We start from the raw sequence: 12756 nt of genomic DNA, 5'->3' as shown, positions 1-12756 counted from the left end.
CAAGCTTAAAGACGGTGGGCCAGAGATGGGCTTAAGACCCGGATACGGCTTAAGGCCCGTAGTTGCAATTATTATCATGGTAGAACTTGTAGTGTAAGGCAAGAATAGTTGAGAGTCCGAGCCGGACACTCTTATGAGCCGGCCGGGACTCTGAGAGCTGCTGGGCGTCGGCCTCCCTATATAAGGGGACGACCTGGCAGCGGTTTAGGGACAAGCAAGATCTCATCGAGAACCAGGCATAGCGGTCTCGCTCCCTGGTCATCGAAACCCTAATCAATACCACCTCAAACTGGACGTAGGCTTTTACCTTCACCGTAAGGGGCTGAACCAGTATAAACCCTCGTGTTCCTTGTCCCACTTAACCCTTTCAAGCTTCCTAGTCGCGATGGCTCCACGACTAAGTCCTAGTTCGAGGACATCTGCCGTGACAATTCCACGACAGTTGGCGCCCACCGTGGGGCCAGCGCACGGTGGATTTGAGTTCTTGAAGGGCAGCTTCGAAGGGCTCAAGGGATACGCTGTGGGCCGGATGACCAAGAGTCGTCGCGGCAAGCTCTACATCGATGATGCAAACTGGGGCCCCGACGCCGGCTCAATTGAGTACGGGTACCGGGTCCCCTTCGGTGGAATTCATGTTTTCATTGGCAAGATTGGTGAGCCGGGCCCTGAGCCGGATCTCTGCGCCGATTTCATCGAGACGGCTCAGCGTGCACGACCTGCCCGGGCCCGGCCTGCCTTAAGGCATGCTTTTGTGGGATGCATTCATGGAGGGCCCTCTGATCGATCCGGATCTGGGGATGAGGCGGCCGCTGGCTCTGACGGCGAGTCGTCCACTGATGAGTCAAATTCGCTGTATCAACTTCAAGATGGCAGGCTCATGGGTTGTTCCGACGGTGACAGTATTCCGGACCCGTTTGAGCCGCCAAGTCAGGTCGGAGTCTTTATGGCCGGTGCACAGCCTGTTCAGAACCCTGCTGCTGGAGCGGGAACCCCGGTGCCTTCGCCGGCTCAGGTGCTAATGGATCTCACGGACAGGATGACGGCCCTGTTAACCGCCACGGTTGACCCGGGGGATCAAGCTCAGCATGATGCGGAGGTGGCACAGTTAAAGTTGGATCTAGTGAAAGCTAAGGAGGATCTGGCAGCGGAAGGGATCAAGATGGCTGCGGAGAGGGCGGCTCTCGATGCCCAAACTCAGTTAATCCAGGCGCAGTCCTTCCGGCTCACGATGGATCAGAACGCGTCCAATGAGGTCATGAGAAGGAGGCATCAAAAGGCCCAATCTCGACTCCCTCCGGTTTACGATCCACGCAACCTCTTCAACACGCCAGGTGCAGGGTCTAGTAACCCGCCAGGGGTCATAGTGCCCGGGTCTGGGACCCCTATTCAGCCAATAGTGATGGGGCCTCCCCAGGTGCCCCCTGCCCCGCCTCAGTACGTGCCAATACCCCCGGGTCATTATAATAACCCGCTGGAGAACATGGTCGCCGCGGCAGCACGGCTGGCGGCTCTCCCAGTCGACGGCGACTCTCCGACGGCTATTGAAACCCGCCGGGTCAGGGAACTCCTTCAGACAGCACTGGCGCAGCAAGAGGCGTACTCCTACAGCCGGGACAGGATCCACTCGACCCCTCGGCCAGGCCGGAGCCCGAGTTACAGCAGGCACATGGTCTCAGCGACCGGCTCAAGTAACGTCCGACGCCATGACCCGCCCCCTGGCCATGGCCCGGTTCATAACGGAGCTTTTCACGCAGCAGACCAGGACAGAGCGCGGCAGGAGGCGGAGCAGGTGCCTCAGTTGACGGCTTACCAGACTCCCCCGGCTTATCCGACGACTTCCGCCGACGTGGGTATCCCTACCAGGACTGGGGGTGTCCCTTGTTTAGTGCCAGCTATCCGCAATGAACGTCTACCCAAGGACTTCAAAGGTCCTAGGAAGGTGCCTAATTACACAGCAGACTTACAACCCGCAGCCTGGATCGAGAGTTATGAGATGGCTATGGAGCTGCTGGAGGTCAGTGAGGCGGCCATGGCTAAGTACTTCACCATGATGTTAGATGGGACTGCCCGCACTTGGTTGAAAGGGCTACCACCGAATTCCATTGGGTCTTGGGCTGAGCTGAAGGCCCAGTTCATCCAAAACTTCAAGGATACCTGTAGGCAGTCTATGTCAATTATGGATTTGACTAACTGCAAGCAGCAGGAGGGTGAGTCTACGACACATTGGGTTCGCCGGGTTAAGGAGATAATACATTCCTCGGATAAGATGGACGCCGGCTCTGCAGTCTTAATGTTGGAGCAGAATTGTCGTTTTGTGCCCCTGAAGATGAAACTCGGGCGGCTTAAGCGCGACTGCAATGATATGGGTACACTGATGGCGGCTCTTGTCAAGTACGCCAATTCTGATGGTACCAAGGACCCCGCTTCAGATGATGAAAGGACAGGGAAGGGAAAGAAGAACGGCAATGGCAAGGGTCCTCAGCATAACCCGGGGAACCAAGGAGGAGGCAAGCGCAAGGCCGATGGCAGCCTAGAGTTTGTGGCCAACGCCAGCTCACAAGGTAATAACCGGCGACGTAAGGGGAGGCCCCCTCCCCGAGGCGGCGGGTCAGGCCCGACGCTGGAGCAGCTGCTGAATGAGCCTTGTCCAAGGCATGGCTCTAGAGAGAAGCCAGCAACTCATCTATGGAAGGATTGTGCAATCATGAAGGCCTTTAAGAATTACAATGGCCCGGGTGGCGGCTCAGGCGCCGGCGGCTTTCATGGCCCGGGCGGCGGCTCAAACTCTAATCCTCAGAACGGTCAAGGGGGCTTTAATCAGCAGTCTGGCCAGGGTCATCAACAGCAGCAGGGGGGTTATCAGACCAATCCAAAGCAGCTTAGCGGTGGACAGTACCATGTATTTACCACCAGTCTGTGTAAGCGAGATCAGAAGCTTCATAAGAGGGCTGTGAATGCTGTTGAGCCGGCGGTTCCACGCTACTTGCGGTGGTCTGAGCAGCCTATATTATGGAGTAGAGAGGATTACCCTCCCCGGGTGGACAATCCGGGTCACTTGGCCTTAGTGGTGGCTCCTCAGGTGGGAGGATATAAGTTCACTAATGTACTCATGGACGGAGGCAGCAGCATCAACATCCTCTATTATGAGACTTTTCGCCGTATGGGGTTGGTTGATAAGAATCTCAGCCGGTCAAACACTATCTTCCATGGTGTGGTACCTGATAAGTCGGCTTATCCAGTCGGCAAGATCGAGTTGGAAGTGGCCTTCGGAGATGAGAACAACTACAGGGTGGAAAAATTGACCTTTGAGGTAGTCAAGATAAGAAGTCCGTACCATGCCATATTTGGGCGGCCGGCTTACGCCAAGTTCATGGCACGGCCGTGTTACGTATATTTACAGCTCAAGATGCCGGGTCATAAGGGGACCATTACGGTTCACGGCAGCCGGAAGGTGGCCTTGGAATGTGAGGAAGGCGATGCAGCTTATGCAGAATCTGTTTGTGCAACAGAGGAGTTGAAGTTTTACAAAGACAATGTTGACCCAACAGATATGACCTCTCTGAAAAAGCCGACTACGGAGCATGAGCCGGCAATGAAATTTAAGTCGGCTGATGAGACTAAACTTGTTGATTTCGTTCCAGGAGATTCATCTCAGCAGTTTAGCATCAGCGCCAATCTGGATCCAAAATAGGAAAGCGCGCTCATCGAGTTCATCCGTGAGAATAGGGACATCTTCGCATGGAAACCTTCTGACATGCCAGGTGTACCTAGAGAACTCGCTGAGCACACTCTCAATGTTGATCCGAAATTTAAGCCGGTCAGGAAGTTCCTTCGGCGGTTCAATGAGGAGAGGCGGAAAGCTATTGGTGAAGAGGTGGCTCGGCTCTTGGCGGCCGGGTTTATTGTTGAAGTCTTTCACCCAGAATGGTTAGCTAACCCGGTGCTCGTACTCAAGAAGAACGGCACTTGGCGGATGTGTGTGGACTACACGGACTTAAACAAGGCGTGTCCGGCTGATCCTTTTGCCCTTCCCCGTATTGATCAAATCATTGATGCTACGGCCGGTTGTGCGCGCTTAAGTTTCCTGGACGCTTATTCCGGATATCATCAGATTAAAATGGCAGTTAAGGACCAGGAGAAGACGGCGTTCATCACTCCCTTTGGAGCCTTCTGCTATGTGTCTATGCCCTTTGGACTCAAGTGTGCACAGGCGACTTACCAGCGTTGTGTACAGAACTGTCTTCATAAACAGATTGGGCGCAATGTTCATGCTTATGTGGACGACATTGTAGTTAAATATATAAAAGAGGAAACCCTGATAGATGATTTGAGGGAAACCTTTGATAATCTCCGGGTTTACAAGATGATGCTTAACCCGGCCAAGTGTGTTTTTGGTGTTCCTGCAGGCAAACTCTTGGGTTTTTTAGTTTCTGACAGAGGCATTGAAGCTAACCCGGAGAAGATCAAGGCCATCACCTCCCTGGCTAAGCCGGCGTGTATAAATGATGTTCAGCGCTTGGCGGGTCGCATCGCTGCTTTAAGCCGATTTATAAGCCGTTTGGGTGAGAAGGCAATGCCATTATATCAGTTGATGAAGAAATCTGATAATTTTGTCTGGAATGATGCAGCTAATACTGCCTTTGAGGATTTGAAGAAGCAGCTGTCAGAGCCCCCAGTCCTTGCTGCTCCGGTTGATAAGGAGCCCTTATTGCTGTATGTGGCTGCTAACACGCGAGCCGTCAGTGTGGCCGTGGTGGTGGAGTGCAAGGAAGAGGGTAAGGAGCATCCGGTTCAGCGGCCGGTTTATTATGTCTGCGAAGTGCTCATTGAGTCCAAGCAGCGTTATCCGCATTGGCAGAAGCTTGTTTATGGTGTGTTCATGGCGAGCCGGAAGCTTAAGCATTATTTCCAGGGTCATCCCATCACTGTGGTCAGTTCTGCCCCTCTTGGTGATATCATCCAAAACAGAGAGGCCACAGGGAGAGTGGCTAAGTGGGCTATCGAGCTCGGACCTCATGGTCTCAAATATGTGCCACGCACTGCTGTTAAGTCTCAGGCCTTGGTGGATTTCATCAATGATTGGACAGAGTCACAAGTGCCCGAGCAAAAGCCGGATAACACATATTGGACTATTCACTTCGATGGGTCCAGGCAGTTGGAGGGCTCGGGGGCTGGAGTTGTATTGGCTTCCCCTAAAGGTGACAAGTTTCATTATGTGCTACAATTGATGTTTCCTTGCACTAACAATGCGGCTGAGTACGAGGCCTTGCTCCACGGTCTTCGGATGGCTAAGGAGATGAGCTTGAGCCGGGTAAGGTGTTTCGGTGACTCAGACTTGGTGGCTCAACAAGTATCAGGCAAGTGGGACTCTAAGGACCCTCTCATGGCGGCTTATCGCTGCGAAGTTGATGCCATTGCTGGGCACTTTCAGGGCTACCAAGTAGAGCACATTGATCGCAGGAAGAACGAGGCGGCTGATGCTTTAAGCCGGCTAGGATCCCAGCGAAAGCCGGTGCCGCCTAATACTTTCCTGGATGTCCTGTATAATCCTTCTGTTAAGCTGCCTACAGAGGAAGACTTGGCTGTCCCTGACCCGGAGGCACGACTGGTGGCGGCTCTCCATATCATACCGGACTGGACAATGCCCTATCTGGCTTACATGACCCGGGGCGAGTTGCCTGAGGATGAAACTTTGGCCAGGCAAATAACCCGGCGGGCTAAGTCAATGATTGTTATCAATGGTGAGTTGCATCACCGCAGTGTTACGGGAGCGTTTCAGCGTTGTGTTTCCCCTGAGGAAGGTCAACAGATCTTGCGTGAGATCCATGAAGGGGATTGTGGCCATCACGCCGGCTCAAAGTCTCTTGTGGCCAAGGCTTTTCGTCATGGTTTTTATTGGTTGACGCCTCATGCTGATGCAGAGGACTTGGTCAGTAAGTGTGATGGCTGCCAAAGGTTCTCGCGACGGGCTCATGTACCGGCTCAAGAGCTGAGGATGATCCCAATTACTTGGTCCTTTGCGGTCTGGGGGCTTGATATGGTTGGGCCTTTCAAAAGATCCAAGGATAAGAAGACCCACCTTTTGGTGGCAGTTGACAAGTTTACCAAGTGGGTTGAAGCGGAGCCAGTTAGCAAGTGTGATGCAGCCACGGCGGTTCAGTTTATGAAAAAGGTGATCTTTCGCTTTGGTTTTCCACACAGCATTATAACTGACAATGGCACCAATTTATCCAAAGGCGCCATGGTGGAGTTTTGTCAATGAGAGCATATCCGACTTGATGTTTCCTCGGTGGCTCATCCTCAATCCAATGGTCAGGCTGAGAGAGCTAATCAGGAAATTCTGAAGGGCATCAAGCCCCGGCTTTTGGTCCCTTTGCAACGGACGCCGGGTTGTTGGGTGGAGGAGTTGCCCTCCGTGCTGTGGAGCATCAACACTACTCCTAACAGGTCTACAGGCTTTACACCTTTCTTCATGGTTTATGGAGCAGAAGCAGTCCTCCCCAGTGACGTCCGTCATGACTCGCCTCGAGTGGCGGCTTATGTTGAGGCGGACAATGAACAGGCGCGCCAAGATGCTCTTGACTTGTTGGACGAACAGCGTGATGTGGCCGCAGCTTGTTCAGCGATTTATCAACAAGACCTGCGCCGTTATCATAGTCGACGGGTTAAATCCCGGGTCTTCCAGGAAGGCGATCTGGTGCTCCGGCTCACCCAGGATCAAACTGATGCGCACAAGCTATCCCCACCTTGGGAAGGGCCCTTTGTGGTCAGCAAGAATTTGCACAACGGGTCATCTTACCTCATTGATATTCGGGAGCACAAAGATTCACGTAAGTCGGAGGAAGAGACCCGTCGGCCGTGGAACATAGCTCAGCTTCGGCCTTACTACACTTGAGTCACCAGCTCTCATGATGTACATATTTCTCTAAGCCATGTATATATTATAATAAGCAATAAAGCAGGACCTCTGTCCTTTTTCCTCCTCCAAATGTGCACGTGTTGTTTTCATTGCAAGATTACATGATAGCTTGAAGGAGGATCCGGCTTATGATCATCTTCGAATCTAGCCGTAAGTAATAAGATCACTTGGGGGCTTCCTGTTCAAACATAGGTCGTATTCGAACCAAAGAGAACATAGCTGTCGATACCCATTTGATTGGCAAAGTGCCGAGCTCATTGGGGAGTTTTCTTTGATCATATTTGAATCTTAGTTTAACCCCTTTGGGAACCGACGTGGATCGTATTTGAATCAGCGTCGTTAAACAATTCTTAAAGTCATTTGGGGGCTTCCTGTTCAAACATAGGTCGTATTCGAACCAAAGAGAACATAGCTGTCGATACCCTCTTGATTGGCATCGCCACACCCACTGGGGGCTATATGATCGCATTCGAATCTTAGGATAACCCCTTTGGGCCGGGTCTCTGGTCGTATTCGAACCGGAAGCCCCTAAGTTCTTCTGCTTCATGTAAGTTTTCTTCTGATCATTTCAAAGTGTGTACGGCCGGGTCTCATTTTGCCGGTTTAACTTGGATTTACAGTATTAGTTGAACACAATGGGTGTCATTAAGACAAGTAAATCGTAATTAAGGTACCAACCTTCTTACCTGGGTTATTTAAACCAGAAGTATGCTTGCAGGCCGCTAAGTGTGTTATTACGGCTGTATTAAGGATATAATTGAGGACCAGTCTTTTTCGATTCATATTCCGGGTTATATATCTAAACATATGATTCTCAGGGTGGTAAGCCGCCTGGAGACTTGCGATTCGTCTTTCTATGCAGGATAGTTAAAGACAATTATTTGAGACTAAGGCGAATGAATGACCCGGAGAAATATAAGGGAGACAACTTCAATAAAACTTCAAGCATTCAGGGCATGCGCGATGGCACGGCAAAGATAAAGTGTTGGTCCTACTCTATTACAAGACTCATCGAGTCCAAAAGGGTGGAGCATTGTTTTATAAGCCGTCTGCAGAAGTTAAGACGCTTGCTGGGTTGAAGTCTCCGGCTCGTCTCTTTCTTCTCCTCCGGCTGTTCCCAAGGTCTGGAAAGTCGACGACTTCCAGTCGATGCTGCTCAGCGCTTCGAATTGGGCTTCTCGTCAATTAACCCGGCCGGGTCAATCTCCGGGGCGAAGGTGTGCTGACGAGCCGGCGGAATTAAACTCAGGGCTTCATAGCGAGGGGTCGGGATCCTCTGATTCTCCGCATTGTAACCCGGCTGGTACTTAGTCAGATCTGTGTCGTTCCCGATAAGGGTGGCCACCGGGCGCACGACCTTCACGCAGGCGGCAAAGTCTCTTTGGTCGAAGGCCGTGCCGTCTTCCTTCAGACTTGGATAGCCGAGGGCGATGTCCGCCGGGTCTAACTCGGGGAGGAAAGCCTTGGCCCGGCTCAGCGCGGCGATCGCTCCGGCTCTTGCAGAGGCCCGTCGCAGCTCTTGGATACGTTGAGGCAGAACGGCGAGCCGGCGAAGCACTTCCGCCAGATGAGTCGGCACCTCGTTAGATAGGGCCACCACAGCTAAGGCACGCTGTGACCCGGTGTAGAGTTGCTCCACCAGGGTATACACGGCCTTTAGCTTGGTTACCACACTCTGGTTGAGGTTGGCGCTTCTGGGACCTGTTTAACAGAATCAGATAAGTCGCCGACAAGGATGAACTATGAGATATAAAAGATTCTACAACTTGATGAAAGCCGGTGAGATGACTTACCGAAGATTGCGGCCACCATCTGGGACACTTGGCGCTTTAAGCCGGAGAGTTCGGCCGTCTTCTCTGACAGGGCCTCCTCCGCCTGTTCGGCCCGGTTCACCAGTGCGGCCTTCTCTTCGGCCCAGGCTTTCCGTTCAGCGTCAAACTCCGTCTTCAGCTTCTCTTGCGCGGCGATGCTGGACACAAATTTGGCATTTGCCTTCCGGGTCTCCATCTCTTGCATCTTCAGCCGGTTCTTGAGATCAGCGAGGTCAGCTTCCAGCTTCTTGCCAGCAGCCTGCATAAATTTCCGGGTTATGGCGTGAACAGTTACTATACAAATGTAAAGTCCCAAGCGTTTTCCAAGCAAAGACACTTGACACTTGGGGGCTAATGCATATTGAACGTTTCTATCTACAAATTGCTGGTTCAATTGGGTAAGCCGGAACCTAAGTCTACAACATATTCAATCATAAGTCGTCGACTTGGGGGCTAGCATGGTAAAGGTAACTATGCAGTAAGTAAGAGGACAGAAGAATAATACCTCAGATTTTTGCTGGATCTGGGTCACCATGGCAATCTCTGCGTCCCGGCTCTTGTGCACTTGGCTGACGAAGCTGGAGACGATCTCTCCAATGTTCAAATTGGAGTAGTCAGTGAGGTCCAGGTTAACCCGGCGGGACTCTAGCAGCTCCCCTTTGGCGGAGCACTTGGCCAGCACGGTAGGTCTCCCCGGCTCAACAAACTCCATCCGGGTAATTACCACGTCCGGGTCATCTACTGGTTGAGCCGAGCTGGAGGCCTCCGGGTTAACAAAAGCTTCTGTTGCGGGCTTGTTGGTTGGGGCAGCAGCCTCAGGAGCAGAGGCAGCCGGCGGTTCTTGAGCGGCTGCCTCCGGCTCAGGCAAGTCCGGCTCATCGACCGGCTTGGATTTCTTCGCCCTCTTGGTGAGCTTGGCCTGGGCACTGGAAGGACAGAAAGGTTAAGCACAATGGTGTAAGTAAAGACAAAAGTACAGTATGAGATGGTTATCATTACCCGGGCACGGTCTTGAAAGCCGGCAGGCTTGACTGCATAGAGTCGCCAGAAGAGGGGGAAGTTTCCTGGTAATTTGAGTCAGAAGAGTTGAGCGGTTGACGTATAACACCTGCCAAAGGATGAACATGGTACAATTTTAAGATCACCTCGGTCCGGCGTTTCCTCGATGCGTCAGGTAACCCGGAGGAGAGGTCGGTGCTTTTGTCGGTCCGGGTGTGCCGCCGGCTCTCATGCACCTGTTGCTTCAAAATAAATTGAGGGTCTTGATAAGCTAAAGGATGTGAAAAGCTTACTTTCCGGGTTACCCTTCGGATTTTCAGCCTTGGCAAGGGCTCCGAGTCGGAGGAAAATGTCGTTACCTCTTCAACCACCGGGTTACTTGCTCCGGTGTCGTCCTATTGATAAACAAGTATTGATAAGGCGGACAGAAGTAAACAACAAAGTACAACAAGGACTTACAGGCTCAGGGGTTACCTCTGACTCGGAGCTGTCGCTTAGTTGCATCAGCTCTGAAGCAGTAGGCCTATTTCCTTTTTTGCGAGGGGCGGCTTTCTTGGCGGCTTTCTTCGCCTTTCTGGCCTTCTTGGCCGCCTCATGGTCATATTTGACCCGCCAGAACTTATCATCGGCCTGGAAAATACAATGATGATTTCTTAAAACGATTCAGATGAAAGCTATATGCAGATAAGATGTTCAGATCAGCGGCTTACCGCTGGGGCTGGATTGGTCTTGTAGAAGGGGGCTAGGCCGGTGCTTCCGCAGTCTGCCAGGCTCTCGTTTAAGAGAGCCTTGGTCATCTCCTCTGCAACATCTTCAGGAAGATCGTTGCGGCTGTGTCTCTGGGGGTCATCCTTTCGGCCCGTGTACTCACACATTAAGCCAGGGCGGCGGCTCAATGGGATCACCCGCCACGAGATCCAGACCCGGACCAGATCGATTCCGTTCAGACCATTGCCCAGGAGAGCCTTGATCTTGTTGATGGTGGGGAGCAGAGGTTGGCGCTCTGCTTGAGTCAGCTTGTCTGACAGTGGGTGAGTCAGCTCCAGACGCGAGGGGCGAAAGCCGGGCAACGGACTCTCATCAGCCGGCGACGTGTCTTGGCAGTAAAACCACGTCAAATTCCAGTCTTTGGGGTGGCTCGGCGGCTCTGCGTAAGGGAAAAGGCAGTCCCTGCGCCGCTGGATGGAGATGCCGCCTAGCTCCAAACTTGGCCCATTGGCGCACTCGTTCTGGCGGTTTAAATAGAAAAGCTCTCTGAAGAGCAGCAGACTGGGTTCTTCTCCAAGGTAAACCTCGCAGAACACTTGGAAGTTGTAGATATTGGACACTGAGTTGGGTCCTATGTCCTGAGGCCGCAGATCGAAGAAATTCAGAACGTCTTTGAAAAACTTTGAGCCGGGCGGTGCGAAGCCCCGGCTCATGTGATCCGCAAAAATGACCACCTCTCCGTCCTTTGGCTGTGGTCTCTCCTCTGATGGGTCAGGGGCACGGTAGGACATGACGTCCTTCTTGGGCAAGTGGCCTAACTTGACAAAATCCGCTAGGGTCTCATTGGTGACGTTGAACCTCATCCAATTGCAAGTAATGGAGGCCTTAGGAGCTTTGGGAGGCATGGTGAAAGTCGGCAGCCTATGATAAAAGGAACGTCCAGTTTAAGTATAAGCCGGAGGAAAGTTATAGTTCAGTGTTAAGTGGCGGCTTACAGAGGGGCCTAATGATATATATCTGAGTACATTGAGTTATCTAAGCCGCAGAAAAGATGTCAAGAGTAATTCAAAATTGTCTACGGCCTTATCACGGATGAGCCGGAAATTCTATGGTGCATGGTCTCCTTTAAGCCGGAAGATTCTACGGCACGTGTTTTCTTTAAACCGGAAATGTAACCCGCCATGACTCAACGAGTGCAGTTTTTTTACTAAGTGTGGTGAAAACAAGTTTCACACATGGCGGTAAATAATTTGGATCAAGTGGTCGACAGAAAAAGAAAATTTCTAGACCTAAAAACAGACGCGAGGGAAGTTCTTGAGCTCGAATGAGGCCTTTATGCAGTAAAAAGAGGCCTACTTGCATTTGAAATGAGTGCTAAACAGCCGCCGCACTAGTTCTATCCTATACTAAGATCAAAAAGAGGCAGTAAAAATCAAATCTACTGAGGGTCGCGATGAACTATGAAGAACAGAGGAAGAACTACGGAGCCCTAGTGCGGATCTATCCTATGGAATGGCGAAGACTCACCGGTGCTGAAGAGACGCGGAGGTCGTCGCGTTTCTCTGGTCAGATCAGGGTGATGCAGCGGCCTGAGTTGGTGACGATGCGAAGACCCGCGGCGGCGGCAGCAGCAGAGCTCGGGCAGGGGAGCAGTAGCGCGAGGAAGAAGACGAAGGAGAGAGAAGTGGCTGAAGGCCCATCGGACCGGCCTATTTATAAGGGCGAGCTCATAAGTGGGCGCGAGAATCAAGGAGACCACGGCGTGGTTATCTCCCCACGAAACGCCTCGATTTTCGGGATGACAGTAAAGATAAGATCCGTTGCGGATCTGGCAGAGTAAAAAACGGACTTAATGGAAGATGATGTCACGGCGGATTACCCGAAGTCCAGAGGATGACGTCACGCCGGGTTATGGCCTTCACATAATTGTAAGCCGGAGATTTTCTGTCGAAAAGATTGAAGATTGACATGAGCCGGCTCAAATCAATCTGGGGCCTAATGTTGAGGGTATAGACCTTAGAGTTACCCGCCAGAAGGGGCTGGGTCACTCATATGGTCATTGCCAGAAGCCCGGCGTCAAGCTTAAAGACGGTGGGCCAGAGATGGGCTTAAGACCCGGATACGGCTTAAGGCCCGTAGTTGCAATTATTATCATGGTAGAACTTGTAGTGTAAGGCAAGAATAGTTGAGAGTCCGAGCCGGACACTCTTATGAGCCGGCCGGGACTCTGAGAGCTGCTGGGCGTCGGCCTCCCTATATAAGGGGACGACCCGGCAGCGGTTTAGGGACAAGCAAGATCTCATCGAGAACCAGGCATAG

Source organism: Aegilops tauschii, chromosome 7 (genome assembly GCF_002575655.3).
Source record: "Aegilops tauschii subsp. strangulata cultivar AL8/78 chromosome 7, Aet v6.0, whole genome shotgun sequence".
Lineage (NCBI taxonomy): Eukaryota > Viridiplantae > Streptophyta > Magnoliopsida > Poales > Poaceae > Aegilops > Aegilops tauschii.
This window is presented reverse-complemented; position numbering follows the sequence as displayed.